General features: G+C 34.0%; 1 pseudogene; it reads left to right on the top strand.

The window, feature by feature from the left end:
• The window catches only part of LOC107477756 (B-box zinc finger protein 24-like), a 3601-nt pseudogene extending 1449 nt beyond the window's left edge, over positions 1-2152 (top strand).
• Positions 2153-16667: the final 14515 nt, after the last annotated feature.

The following is a 16667-nucleotide window of genomic DNA, read 5'->3' as shown; positions in this document are numbered from 1 at the left end:
GCGACTGCCGTCGCGCTACCTACTGCCGCCGCGCTACCTGCCGCCACCGCGCAAGACGCTGCCCCCGCCGCGCAAGACGGCTGACAGACATTCTCAAGGATGACAGCAATTCTAACTCTGTATGTTCTCCAGTTTTTCGGCTGCATAGCAAACGCTTTGCTGATAATCTGTTTCCCTGTCTCCTTACTTTTGCAGCATTCCCCAATTAAATCTTGGTGGTTAATTTGCTATTATCGTTGTGATTTTATTGGTGTTGTGGTTTGATGCTTGATGCACTTTCTATGCTTTTTGGCGTTCGATTAGGAATTCGTGCGATCTTTTCATGGGAAACTGTGCAATGATGATGCCTTGAAAGTCATCAAGTTGGAGATTCCTAGTTGATTTTGTTGAAGCCATTATGGAGGTAGTTCCATCCAATTTGATCACATCTCAGGGTAAAGACTGCAATTTTGTAACTTTTAATTTGATTCCATATTTCAGATAGCTTATACTGTCTAAAGTCTTCGATATTTATTTATGCCTATGCAGATCTTGCATTCTTTTATATTAAAAGCAAAGTTTTTGAAGAAGTTAGTTGATATTTAAAAATATTACAACTTTTTCATGTGAGCTTGTTAGAAAATACTACATGATTTCACATAATTTTGTGCCCAACAGACTCAAGGTTACCATGTGAAATTCTTAGTGTTTGTTCTTGTTTTTTGTTTCTGCTTTCAGTTTTTAGGACTCTAGGAAGAAGTGGTAAAACATGAAACGAAAATAGAAAACACCATCTTGATAAATAGTGTATAGTTTCTGCTGAGTGAGTGGTGAAAATGTTGCTTAACAAATGGTTTTTATCCCAAATGAAAAGCTACTTGTTCATCATGCATGATCTTGTTAACTAAAATAAATATTGCTAATTGTGTTCTCTCCGTTCTCTTACTTATAACTACAGGATAAGCCAGCTTTCATATTCTGTGTCGAAGATAGAGCACTCTTCTGTAAGGATTGTGACGAACCAATTCATTTAGCTGGCAGCCTTTCTACGAACCACCAGCGGTTTTTCACTACTGGAATCTGAGTGGCTTTGGGTTCTAATGACTACTCCAAAAGTGATGAGAAAAGCCACTTGGAACCATCTAATCCAGTTGCACAACAAGTTCCAAGGAAAGTTCCTTCTCAGCAATCGCCTAGCTTCACTCCCCCTAGCTTTTGGGCAGTTGATCAACTATTGGATTTACCAGAGTTTGGATCACCAGAGAAAGTAAAGCAGCTTTATTTTGAAATTCTAGTTGCATAGAAGAGATAGGATGATAAGAGTGATTTTGCTATATATATTAGGACATAACATTTCTTTTCATGTCCTCACCTCATTTAACTTTTCATCTAGGACAATACCTTGCAGTAGCCAATCATCATAATTCATGTTAACTCAACAGAAAAAAGTTCTTTTAAAAGTCTTCAGTGATTGAAAATTTTTTAAATTTGAGAATTGTACTTAAACAGTGAAGTATAAATGTTTACTTCATCTGTAGTACTAACATGCACTGTTTTCATTCCAATTTGGTTTTTATGTTTTAAAATAATATCGTCTTTGAAATCTAAAGTTTGAACCATATACCTGCACAACATCTATCTAGCTGAGGGCAACGGTAAGGAAAAACAAAGTCGAATAGCCACTTAATTTTGACATTCCTACAATGCTATTATTTCATGATATCAATGTTTTTCTTTTTTGGTAATTTACTGTTATTCTTTTCTTATATATGTTCAGAAATCAGTAGACGAATTTGGAGAGTTGGAATGGCTAGCAGGTGTTGGTATCTTTGGTGAACAGTTTCCTTAGGAAACATTAGCTGCAGCTAAAGTTCCTCAGCTTCCTGTGTCACACACTAGCACTCTTGCACCATACACTTTTAAAGCCACTAATAAATCTTACATGTCTAGCAAAAAGCCTAGGATCAAAGTCTTAGGTGAAATAGATGATGAGCATTTCACTGTGCCTGATCTAGGCTAAGATAAATAAACCACAACAACAGTCAGTAGTAGTGTTTTCATTAATGTGCAGTGTTAGATTTAATGACGAGTTGTATGTTCGTAACGGTCATACTTCTCCGAGGAAAATAAGAGGAGTTGTGTTATATGTAATCGTCGTCCCTCGCACGCCGAGCGGATTCACTTTTATGGTAGAGGAGAATAAGTTGGCTTGGTGTATAGGAAAAAGTTGAGTACAGAGAACATTTCTCTAGTAAAAACAGAAGTATGTGTTCATATGCTTTGTGGAATATTGGATTTTGATGAAATGCTATAATTTTAGTGTTTTAAAGTTCATAGTAGCTTAGAATTGAATTAATTTTTTTCCTGTTCATTATGATCATTGTCCATACTGTAGAGGTTCTTACCCCCCATACAATACCTGTTATGGTGGTTGGTTTGGTTCTGTATGTGTGCATATGGATTTGGTTCTGTTTATATATTTTTGATAGATATAATTACAGTGCATATGATTCAAATTCAGCTTAGAGAGGTATGATTGTGGTAGCATTAGGAATTGACTCACTTCAAATATGAATTGATCATCCATAATCTTGCACAATAAAGCACCAACAAAAAAAGATGGTAATTGCTACCAAAGACATTGGATCAATTGTAAACAAGAAAGAACAATATTGTTAGTAGGAGTTTTAAATTTTTTGGCCCTGATATTATTAAGTCCAATTATGTTTTCTTTGGGCGGAAATTATTAAGAGTCTTAGTTTTGCGGTTCCTCTATTAAGAGTCTTAGTTTTGATCTTATGTTACTAAGACCACCTTGATCTGTGAGGTGCACAACAGTGGTTGGTAAACTTTTGTGACCATAGAATTGCAAGTTTCAGCCAAAACTCATGCCGCAATTTGGCCTTTTAAGGTTACGAGGCTGTTTTTGTATTGTAGGTCAACGAACTAATCTAAAATTTTTGGAAGAAAGAAAATGTGACGGTTATCCCAAAATGCATTGATAGCTAAACAAGTCGAACAGAAAAGTGACTAAAAGAGATGTAATGGAAAAAGAATCCTTCCTATACAAGAAAAATTAAAAGATTAAAAGACACTACTAGCACTATTATGTACCTGAAGTCTCTATGCTCCATTGATGAGCTTAAGGGCTTCATGCTCTGCAGGAAGAGCTGGAATGGATCCCTTTTTGATAGTTGTAATTGCCCCACATGCATTTGCAAACTTGATTACTTCCCTTAACCTTGCTTCGTCCTGCAATCCACAAGGAAAACATGTCACAATCTTCAAACATAGCCAATGTCAAGTCTTATTATTATTATATAGTTAAGGGAGCTAACACTCACTTCAAGAATGGAATGATCATCGACAATATTGCATAGTAAAGCGCCAACAAAGGAATCACCAGCACCAGTTGTAACTACCATGTCAACACGAAAACCATCCACTTGAAATTCATATGTTGCATTCGGAAGATGTTTCAAAATAAACTATCTTTTAGGCATCTATGTTTATATTGGTAAATAATTAATTGTGCGGAGTTACCACTGACCTATATTTTATGGACCACAATAATAAATCCAATACATAAGGCTACCATAATGTTCAAAACCGAAGTCTCCTTGGTCATGTGACTGGTTTCATTGTTATTTATGGGAATATATAGGTTATGAATAATTTATATTAACCGATAAAGGAAAGGAATTTAGTAATATAGAATTGTAATATATAGAATGATAAATTAGTATAAAAATTAATGAAACATAACTTAGTAATTTGTCTTTCAAAAAAAATATTAAAAATATCTAAAAAGATAATTCTTCATTCCCAAATGTCTTCATGCTCTGCTTCCACCTTGGTCCTATATTGCCAAGCATTTTCTTGTATTACGAGACACAAATCATTGTACTCCTCTAAAACCAGATCCACGGTAAGTCTCATTCGTGTGGAGTCGTTAATCTACTTAGAGCACCAAAATATAATTCTAATTAGAAGTGTGTTGAAAAAATTATGTTAAAAATACTTTGTTATAAATATGACCTGAATATTAAAGTCATCTTGTAAAGTACATTCTCTCATCCAACTGGTCACCCAAACTCCGCTATCATTCCTAAGATATAAAGCATTCCACAAATAGTTATTATATCCATATAAGATATAAACTATTGAACGAGTAATGATATTTAAAAGAAAAAATTAAATATTAGACTTACGATCTATTTTTTTTTTTTTTGAGTGGGTAGGCCAAAAGGTGGAGCAATCTATAACTTTAGACTTATCATCATCATAAATATGATCATCTAACATTGCTTCTAAATAAGTTGCCTGTATAAGAGTAAATCCATGACAAAAAAAAGTGAATTGTAAATGATTTAAATTGACTAAGAGTACTTGTTACAACAAATGGTTATTTAAATTGTTAAGTTGTTAAGTGATTCTAGATCATTGAGTACTAATTTAAAATAAATAATTACCACTTTAATTGCGTTCCTTTTGCGTTGTTGATGTTTTCCGACACAAGGCAGTGAATCCAATATGATTAGGCGACGATTCGTAAAGTCAACAATAACCAAATACCAATGTAGTTCCTCACAGATAGGGATAAACACCTACGATAAACCTTAAACCATTATAAACACTAAAAAAATATAATAGTATGTTAATAGAAAACAAATTACTCACTCGTACCCTAATGACGTGGCTAATTTTCAGTGACATATGTGCTCCAAGGAAATCAAAGATAACCTCTGTCGGTGTATATTTGTCGCTTAAAGCATATCGCTGCATACAAATAAATATTGTTAAATAAAAATATGTTTTCAATTTAACAACTATTTTTGAACTGATAATTTAATTATACACTTTACTCGTGTGAGTACATAGCATGGTTTAGTCTAGAAAAAAGAACTTCTTTTAAATTAGTATATCCACTCAAACTATTAGACAAAAATATTAACTAATAATTTAGAAATATTATAGGGATAACTTTACTGCAAAATGTGCAGGCATGAACCAGCAAATTGGATCTTCATTCCTACGTCGAAATACATGTGTCATCATAAGTGCCACCAGGTCTATAACCTACAATATGTTAAATTATATGTAAAACATGTTTATAGGTAAATAGAGGCTTAAAAATATAATTACAAGAAAAAGAATAATATGCATTGACCTCTATACTTACTCATGATTCGACATATCTCTCCGGCACAAGACATCTAAATGTACTTCTATAACATTTTTCATCTGAGATTACCAACTCTTCAGAACTGCCAAAGTCATACGATGGTTAGCTGAGAGAATCATAGAATCTTTAAACCATTATATATTACACATAATCATAAACCACACGTACAGATCTAACGTATCCGAAAAAATATAGGCTGCAACAGCAGCTTGAGAATCGGTTAACATCATCGAAGGTGTAGGCTCAAATGCAACAAGTATCCACCACTGCAGTTAAAAAAATAGTTTTAAGATTACACTAAAATATAAAGAAATAAAAGAATACGTAAAAGAAAGAAGAAACAAAGATAAAGTTACCTTTACCAGTACAGCTCCTACTCTAACGTGTGGTTGTCCATTAGGTGGAGTTGTTGCTTCACGAGTAATATCCAAGTGGAATAACTTTTTGGGTTGAATTGGTATGATCCTAGTAAGATCACTAGTTTTTGTACTTTTCGAAGATTGCACAACTACAGTAGGATCCAATATGGAACAATTATTTATGGAAGTTATCTGTTGTGCCATGATCACATCAATTTTTTGGTGTAGAATATGAATGAGCGACTCTAAGTTTTTTATCCTTTTTGTTATATCGTTAAACATACTCTTGACCTTCATATTTTTCATTGGAATAATCTTTTACTACTCACTCAGATAGTATTTTGTCTTGTACGGTACCATATAACCCCTTATGATGAATATATAGCAAATTCGGTTATAAAAGATAAGATAAGATAAAAATACTATAAATTTTAAAATATTTTATTTCTATCATTTTTTTAGAAAAAAAGTTATCTAATTAGAGTACGAAGATAAGAAGTTAAGAATAATAAGATTATATAAAATAATCTAATTTTATCTTTTTTAAAAAGCTAATATTTAAAATATAATCTCAAATTTATTATTATTTAAATACAAGATAAAGGGATAGTAATTTATGCCGTGAAAAGTTGTTAAATTTTGGATGCATTTTGATTTTTAATTTAAAGTTAAATGACTAATTATTGATTATCATATTTAAATTATTAAAATAGAATTAGTTGTGTGAAACATAATCTTATTCTTATATATAAACACTCAAGCATAGAATACTATTAACTATCTTTACTAAAACTGAAATTACAATCTAGTAGAGCAATGGAAGAAAAAGTAGTAGACGATCACATTGGATCTTCTTCGATGGAAATTACAGAAAATTCTCTGTTGAAACAAATACTACATGCAATAGAGGTAATATATCCAACTCATGATAAATTACAATGTTATTTATGTATACCAATACTAAATTTCTTTTTTATAATGTAGTCTTTATCCAAGAGAGTTGATGAGATGGAGAAAGCAATGTGGATGGCGAAGAAGTCACTTGATAAATTAACCGCCCTTCAATTTAAAACTGATGAGAAGCGTGAGAAATTCGACAACACGGACCTATATGAGATGAAGAATAAATCCTGTGGTGATGTAACAAAGAAAAACTCTTGTCTGTTGCAAGTAAAGTCCAAACATTGTGTGTTTACAGATTTATCTGACGAGGATAAGGGCATTGAGATTTCACACAATCTGCCACCATCGTTCTACAAAGGGACGCAAACATGTCTGGATGGAGAAGAAAAATCGAAGCCAAAGTCAAGACTGGGTTTCAAAGAAATAGCAAAACTAATAAAACTGTGCAATAAAATCTGAGTACGTTTGTAAGGCAAAAGGACAAATTGGCAAGAGTCAATAATCCACCGTCTATCCAAAACATAGCGTTTGCACAACCAGCTAAAAATGCCAAAACTTGAGCACAAAGGTCAACTATCAAGCAAGATAGCGGAAACTAGAGTACACAAAGGGCCTTTAACTTTCATCATAGACAAAGCACGGTTAACAATGTTTGTGAAACAAAAAAATGGCGTTCAAGTCAACTTCTATCCCAAAGGTATTTGATTTTGTAAAAAATAATTTATTGGTATAGTACTCAAATACGTATATTGTGGATAACCTTTATATTTTGTGCAGAATCTTAATTGTTCATTCAAACCACCACAAGATATGAGGTTGAGTGAGAATTTGGTCAATATGGCTATGTACATCTTTGTTGCTGATAATGATATAGCGTGAGCATTTTTTTGTTTCTTTTATTTTTAATTTTAGTTATCTCAATGGCTAACGTGTTGGCTTTGTGTTAGAGAGGATTTGGTTCATATTCACGATACAACTGCAACTAAAGAAGATCTGTTCTGTCTCGTACCTGAAAAGCAAGTGTCTGAACTAGTAATAAAGCTGATGGCATTGAAGATAACATCAAATATTAGCATGACCAAATTAAAGAATGTTTGGACCTTTCCACCATCATTTACGGTAAGTCAAAATCTTGATTTGCTCATTTTAACAAAGTAAAATAAATAACCATTGTGCTCAAACATACCTAGGATGACTTGTCGTTACATATGGAGGATCATGACCTACTAGAAAAATGGGCACATTATATGCCACCAACCCATGACCTTCAATTTGTAAGTTTTCATTAATTATTGAATTATTTTTATTATAATAAAAAGTACTCAAACTTGCACTTTTACATATTACATCCTATTTGTTATACATATATATTTCCCGATCAAAGAAAATGATCACTAGTATCTAATGGCAATGAGCATTTCTGACAAAATACTTTATCATTTGGACTCTCACTGTGAGGTTGAAGATGATGAACCACGCAAGCATCATATTAGAAATATAGTAAGTTCTCCTACTATAGAAACAAAGCTAATAATAACATTATTTCGAATAATAAAGCAAATTATTCTAATTACAGGGAGTGACTCTTTCTAAAATAATATTAGCAGAGAAATATGCAGAATGTGGTATACAAGAAATAGTGAGTTTCGAGGGTTGGAAAGATATATATATATATATTGCTTTCGACGGCCTTATGTTGTATTACATGATACATTTTCACACATCAATGATTCAGCTGCATGGGTTATGCAATGGATGGATGTGCAACAGGAATTCACTCCTGTGGTCCCCCAAAGGTAACTTTTAACATAGAGAATTTCTCCATTTAATTACATTAATACATGTGTTAACGTTTAGTAAAATAAATTACAGCTGCATGAGGAAAAGGGTAGAATGTATTTAGCATTGGATTTCATCACCGGAGATTAGAATAAGATACGGGCAGATGTTAACGAGAGGTTTCAATTATGGTGGCTTATAATACACCCATAGCATCTTTACTGAAATTGGGAAAAATTATTTATGTCTTCTTGTTATACTTACTAAAATATAATTAAATTTATTAATGATGTATTTTTTATTTCTCTCGTTGTGTATCACTTTTTCGTTATCCTATTAAGAACTTATAATTCTGAAGTAAAACTAAAAATCATCAGTGCTATTTACCTCATTTTTGTTCATTTTTTTTATGATGAGCTCTTCATTAAAGTAAAAAAAATAAACTGTATATTTCACAACTAAAACAATAAAATTACTTGAAATCTTGAAATTTAGATAGTAATGATTCATTCGCTAATCATGCTCATTATTCGATTATATAGTTCTTCCTTTCTGATGACCTAATTATAAAATTAAAAGTAGTATAAGAATTCAATTAAAATAATTATATAAAAATCTAATTAAAAATTTGATAAAACTATAAGACTAATAAAATAATTAAATCTTTCTTTAATCCATTGAATTACAAGTAAATCAAAAATGATAAAAATCATATGCACACCCTCTGGATAAAACGAATCAAAGAGTTCAACACAGTCTCAGAAGCCCTTTCTTAATAGAATCTCAAAAGCTTAATATGCCCATACCAAAGTCAGTTTAGAAAATGGCTCCAAAATCCGGAATAACATTGAGAAAAGTTAAGAAAACTTTGGTCACACTTCTTTTTTTTTCCATAATTAAAAAAAGGGAGAGCTTTTTTTCCCCTTATTTTCCATGTTAACATTTTATTTATCCTAAATCTAAGATAGTTTTTTCGGAAAAGAAAATGATAATATATACTTATATATAAAAAGAATTGGAATACTTTAGCTATTTTTTTCTTTTTCATATTTATCTCTTATATTTAATCATTGAAGTATAATATTATATTTATTTATTGTGTTTTATAAAAAATAATAAATAAGATACGACTTGATAAAGAAATACTCTTCCAGCGTTAATTTTATTAAAAGCACGATTTGGCATGCATCGAATTCATTGGGCTGATGCCCTTGTTATAGAATTTGAGCCCTTCTGTAGTTTTTATGCCTCACTAAAATAAGAAATGGTAAGTAATCCTATCATATTGTCACGCACTACTCAAGAGGGCACTTATGTATAGTTTTAGAACAAATATAATTTTATTAAAGTTTTACAATTTTACAATCAAAATAAAAATTAAGTAATTATCTTTATCTAATGTATAAATTAGAAGAGCTAGGCTTTTACTCCCTACTCAGTCTCTGAGCTGCACACCGAAATCAATTAGCTGCAAATTATATTTTGGCTCACTTTTATTCGACACAACAATCTTACTTGCGAAGAGGTATGGTTAGGTATACAGAAACTTCTGTGTGTAAAGTCTCTATATGGAATCAATTGCAACTCTAAAAGTAGGATCCCATGAGTAAAGTTTTTGGATCAACGTTAAAAATATCTACTGGTGTAAGATTTAACACCTGTTCCTAAGAAAGCATTAAAAGTATTGTATGAATGAAGCAATCAAAGCATGGATAATTAGTAACAAAAGAAAATAACATACTTCAATTGTTAACTGATTCAACCATTTGCATTTCTCAAATTGTGGCAACGCCATATTGCTAACGTATACCTACTTCACCAGTAACCAATCTTAATCAATATCTTAAGAGCCAAAAACAAACTCAAATATGTCCTCATCTTCAGAGTCCCAACAACGTCAGATCTAATTATTTGTCCATTGCTATTGACAAGTATGTTAACACTCTCCACAACATCCAAGAAAACCTAAATGAAAGAAATATAATAATAGTCATTGATGACTCAAATCACAAAATTACAATTCAAAATGAATTAAAAATTACACCTAAACTAGCATCAAGCTATAACAAGAGTACAAACCTCAACCTTTAGTCATAAACACGAACAACAACAACCATCGCAAAAACTAGATTCCAATAAGATTAAATATAACAAAAATAAATTAAAAATTACACCAATCACAAAAATACTTACTAGTGAATCATCTTCAATGTTCATGTGATCATCCAAGTTATTACCAAATGTGTTATTTCTACAGCCTTCTAACTGTGAAATGACGCGACGAACACGATAAGTTGTTCGATTGTGGCCCTCCATGCCACACTGTCCACATCGATATTTTCTTTTATTGGACTGCGAAGCCCCCCTTTTGTCCTACATTTTCTTGGGTTCCTTGGCAAGCTATGTCCGAGATCATTGGTTGCAAGCCCAACTCCAGAAGCATCCACTTGCACATCATCTCTTACACTATCTGCATCATTGATCAACTCTTTTTGTGCAGCATCTTCCTCCTTAAATTGTTTCAACAAATTCATAGCCATTTCCCGTGTAAAGATAAATCTCTCATTATCTCGACAAGAAAAGTTGGCTAGTTGTCTAAACCAATCAATCAAACAACCGTATTGACTAAGCATCAAAGAATCCCAATGAAATCTGACCGTATTTTGCAAACCTACTTTGGCAGTCTTGGTCCACTGAGGCAAGACTAATGACCTTGGCAACTCTTCTATATTTTCATGCACCAAGACACAAACTATGTGTTCACAAGGTATGCCAAATGATTCCATTCTCATACATAAACAATTGAATTCCCTCTCAATGTCACAAACAGAATACACGCCACATCTCATTTGGCGTTCAGTCCAAACCGACAGAGTAAATCACATAAGAGCCAGTTTGCCTCATATTTATTACCTTTATTGATGCAGCCCGTACAAGGATTGGTTGCAACATATAAAATATTGATAGGGTGTAAACATTGGCAACACTCCTCTCTAACTGTTGAAAACAGGTCTGCATACTGGGTCTCTGAAGAGAGAGCTTTTGCGTGGTCTAGAATTCAGAATAAATTTCCGTTGCAAGCATAGCTTCTAAACCAACAAAAGTCCTTTCATACAAACGTTTTGGTTGTCACAAATAACAAATCCCTTTAAAATTGATAACCGAGTATTTAAACCTTGGGTCGTCTTCTCAAGGAATTGCAGGGAGGTATGTTCTTATTATTGATTATGGAAAAATAGTGTTTGGGGTTGAAAAAGGTTTCAAGCAAGAGAAATAGATTACAGAATTAATAAATTTATAACTAATAAAACTTTTGGCAAGGTATTAGAACTGGAAGTCCTATCCTTATGAATTGTGATGAGAATTGGATTTTAATCCCACTTAGTTAACCTTTATTAAAGCAAAGGAAAGTCAAGTGAAATAATTAGTTTGATCCTCAAGTCCTAGTCAATCCCTGTGGGAAGACTAGCTTTAGAGCGATCTGCCAATTTCAACCACTGCTTTATTTGATAATTCAAGAGTTACCAATTATTTAACCCAAGTCAAAAGGGAAAATTCTAAATTAAATTGAAGACATCATAAATAGAATAAAGCAATCATAAATCTGAAAATACCTCAAATTATATTAAATAGAAATATCAAATGTAACATAGAAAAGTTCATAGACAAATAAAAGAGAAAATAAATAAATAAGAACATTGAACCTGTGATGAAGAAGATGAAATCCCTAATTTCTAAAAATTCTAATCCTAATTCTAATCCTAAGAGAGAGGAGAGAACCTCTCTCTCTAAAAACTACATCTAAAATATGAAAAGTGAAATATGATCTGATCTGAAGTCCCCTTTTATTCCTCCACTTTGCAGCCTTTAATCTGTGTTTTCTGGGCTTGAAACTGGGGCGGAAATAGCCCAGGATTCGCTGTTTGCGAATTCTGCCACGCTGATTTTCGCAGATGCGATGCATCCGCGTGGATGACGCGTTCGCATCGCCTATCTATACGGCCACTATGGCAAATTATATATCAAATCGAAGTCCCAGACGTTAGCTTTCCAACACAAGTCGAACCGCATCATTTGGACCTCTGTAGCTCAAGTTATGGTCGTTATAGTGCGAGAGGGTCAGGCTGACAGCTTTGCAGTTTCTTCAACTTCTTGTATTCCTTCCACTTTTGCATGCTTCCTTTCCATCCTCTAAGCCATTCTTGCCCTGTAATCCCTGAAATCACTTAACACACATATCAAGGCATCTAATAGTAATAAGAGATGATTAAATAAAAGAAAATAAAAGCCAAAGAAGCATGTTTTCAATCATAGAACAAATTCTGGGAAGGAATTGTAAAACATGCAAATCATATGAATAAATGTATGAAAGATTGATAAAATCCACTCAATTAAGCACAAGATAAACCATAAAATAGTGGTTTATCAACCTCCCACACTTAAATATTAGCATGTCCTCATGCTAAACTCAAGAGAAACTATAAAGAGATGAAGAGGAATGATAGAATGTATGAGATGCAACCTATGAATGCAACTAAATGCAAAATGTTTCTACTTACTTGGTTAAAAATAAATAAGTTCTTCAAGACAAATATGAATTAAATTCCACTAATTCAAATCACATAATAAAAAGCAAGTAAACTTGTAAGAAGATAGCTAATGAAAGCAGGGAACATAGAATCAAGCATTGAACCCTCACTGGTAGTGTATATCACTCTAATCTCTCAAGTGTATAGGGTCAATCACTCTATTTTTCTCTAATCATGCTTTCTAAACTTTGTTCTTTACCTAACCAATCAACAATATTTAATGTACCAATGCAAATATCATGAGGTCTTTTTCAAGGTTGTAATGGGGCTAAGGTGAAGGTAAAGGTATATATAAGGCTAAGTGAGCTAGTAAAGTGAATCCTTGAGTAGTCTAAGATCTCACCTAACAAATACATACTCTATACAAATTTTAAAATTATACTTAGCCTCCCATAATTCCTACTTTTGTATGATTCTCATACTCATGTACCAAATTATTGATTTTTTTTTTTACTTTTATCACATGTGCATTGATCTTTCAACTTGACATTAGGGTAATTCTGTCCCCTTATTTGTTTGCTTATTTATTGAATATTTTTTTTTTTGAATCATAAAAGCAAACATAACTTATCAATGCACATGGATTTTCCATTATTTTTCTATTTTGGTTTTTTTCATGAGTAGGTTTTCAAATTCCAAATATTCAAATAAATTAGAAACATGATACATTCCCTTATTAACCCATGTTCCCACAGTTTCCCCACACTTAGTTGATGCATAATTTCTATCTTAAGCTAACCAAAGATTCACTTGGAATTTTTAATTTGTTTTTCTGCTTAAGGCTAGTAATGTGGTTATAGAACAAGAGGTGATTTAAAAAGCTCAAGGGGGCTAACAAGGGTGATGTAAAAGGTAGGCCAATTTGGAATAAGTGAGGAATTTAAACAATGGCCTCAATCATATGTAGGCATATAAATACACTAAATAACGGACATATAGAATGGAACAAAGCAAAGATTGCAATTATAGAGAAGAAAACACACAAGAATAAAATATCATGGTTAAATAATGTAACCATATAAATAAGCTCAAAATCTCACGGGTTGTGTGTTCTTTGACTCAAAAACTATGTTCCAAATACAACTTCAAAAAAATTTAACAAAAAATTTTCAATTTAAATTAGTGAAATACTATAAAAATTTCTTGAAAAAGAAAATATTACTTCAACCAAGTAGTGACTAAATGCATAAAATCAAACAAACATGCAAATGCAACAATTAACAAATTAACATTGGTGTTGAGAACGGACTAACTAACCCATGGAGATCGGTATCGACCTCCCCACACTTAAAGATTACACCGTCCTCGGTGCATGCAAAGATGTGCAGGTGGCAGGGGTTGTGATTCCTCAGCTGTTGCTCGTTGTAGAAGCTTTCTCTTTACCCGTCCTAGTGGCCATCCTGAAAAGGGAGAAGAGAAAGGGACATGAAGTCAAAGGGATAGAGCAAAGAGTAGGGTGGTACGAGTGACAATCATGCCAAGTAAGGAGAATAGTGAATGAAAGACATGGTCGCGATTCCATGTAATCAGTTCATCAATGGAAATATAGGGCATGATAAATTGAGGCATTTAGATGCAAGATGTTTATTGGCATGCTGGCAAAGACATGAGTAGCATAAATCAAGCATTAAAAGCCATAATGTATTATTAGTCGTGAGAAACTAACAATAATGTTTGTATTGATAATTATATTCAATTAATAAAATATTGGAAAGGGTTTTGTGAAAAGCAGGCATTAGAGCAGAAGGATAGAAGATACTGAAAAATAGTGTATAATGCCATACGGACGTTTTCACAAACACTTAGCATGCATGGTAAATAAGTTATTGAATGCATTAAATTGAACATGCAAGCAGTCCTTTAAAAAGTAATATATAATTGTCAAACAATTCACAAAAATATAGAAAATAATGACCCAAATAAATTTCTAACACCAATGAAAATAATGCAATGAATGAAAGTATACAAATAAATTAAATAAAATGAAAGAAAACAAGAATGAGAAGTGAAAGAAAGGAAGAAGAAGTAAGTAAGAAATGAGGGAGGAAAAATTAGGATTGGGGAAGAAAAGATAAAATATTTTGGCATATTAGGTTAAGGTGTGCGATGCTGGCGACGCGGTCGCGTGGTTGACGCGGCCGCGTGGTGCGCAATAAGGTCAGGCGATGCGGACGCGTGGGTCACGCGATCGCGTCACTTGATTTGTGCTAGTGGCACGAGTGCAGCATCGCATTCACACAACTCTCTGTTTGAATTGCATTTTGCCAAAAATCTGGGTGACGCGGTCGCGTGGATGACGTGATCGCGTGGATGGTCATTTTTGAAAGACGACGCGGCTGCGTGGGGCACGCGTTCGCGTGGGAGGGCTTGGGCTTCTAGCACGAGTCCAGTTCAATTCCAGCACAACTTTTGGCCATGCACCTTTTTGACGTCGATTTTCATGGCACGTGGCCGCGTGGGTGACGCGGTCGCGTGGGAGGCCAAAGTTCCACATGACGCGGTCGCGTGAGTGACGCGGTCGCGTGGGGTCAAATTATGCTAAAGGCGCGCCTCCAGCCACGCTCTCGCGTGACTCTCTGTTCAATTCTTTTTCTACCCATCGCCGTGTCACTGCTGTGTCGCGTGCGCATATTTGTTTTTTTAATGCAGTATGCAGAATGCAATGCTAAATATGAATGCTATGCAAGTATGCATGATTCCAGGTTCAATCAAAACTCGAAAACAAACAAAATAAACTAAAATGAAAACTGAAAAAGGAACGATCATACCATGGTGGATTGTCTCCCACCTAGCACTTTTAGTTAAAGTCCTTAAGTTGGACAATTGAGGAGCTTCTTGTTATGGCGGCTTGTGCTTGAACTCATCCAGAAATCTCCACCAATGTTTGGAGTTCCAGTAGCCTCCGGGGTCCCAAACAAGGCGCAGAAAGCCTTCAAGCAAGTTAAAGCAAGTGACAAGGCCCCAAGAGTGGTGATTTCGAGATTGAATTCCGGGGTCCCAAATCTTGCTTTTGCACCCGTCTTCTTGTTGAGCAATATTGTTCCAGCCGGGTGGCAAACAGTCTGAATTCTCACTGAAGCAGCCAGGCAACTTCCTAGACCCATTCAGTTGAGCTCTACACCAATCTTTGCATTTAAATGTTGAGCACACAACCATGTTGAACCTTGTAGGATAAATCTTATCACTGACCATCTTCTTCTTACTCTTAATGCCACAGAGAGCTCTAAGTTGACCATCCGTTTCCAGTAGCCCATATTCAAGTGGAATTAGAAAGCTAAGGGATACGAATTTTACCCACTTGAATGTTGTGAAGGATGATGGCAACTTAGGGGGAGGTGTTTCTAATGAACGTGCAAGCTCCACTCCCTTGTGCTCTTCTTCGACATCTTTTACCTCTTTGTAATCTTCAATATCAACCTCTTCCTTTTGGTGAATTTCTTCCAATTTAATCTCTTCTTCATTATTCACCAAGGGTATGGGAGGTTGTGCTTTTTCTTCTTGAATCTCCATCTCTTGATCAACCTCTTCCAAGTCTTCAACCATGATATGCCTTGGAGGTTGTACACCCTCCTCAACAACAAATTCAAACTCCTTAGAAGAGGGTTCTATGACTTGAGGTTCCCGTGGAGGTTCTGCATCTCCTAAATCTTCAACCACTTCTTCCTCTGCAACTATTATGGCTTTCTTCACTTGTTCCAGTGCAAAGTCATGCTCCTTATTGTCCACTGGAGTCTCTAGTGTCTCATTCATGTTACGTTCTTCATTAAATTATCCACATAAAGCCATGGGAGTTCCTTGAGTGTCCGAACGTTTGGAAGGTAATTGATTTATTGCTTGCTTCAATTGATGAAGGGTTGCATGAAATTGATCTAT

Source organism: Arachis duranensis, chromosome 3 (genome assembly GCF_000817695.3).
Source record: "Arachis duranensis cultivar V14167 chromosome 3, aradu.V14167.gnm2.J7QH, whole genome shotgun sequence".
NCBI classification, from domain to species: domain Eukaryota; kingdom Viridiplantae; phylum Streptophyta; class Magnoliopsida; order Fabales; family Fabaceae; genus Arachis; species Arachis duranensis.
This window is presented reverse-complemented; position numbering and strand designations above follow the sequence as displayed.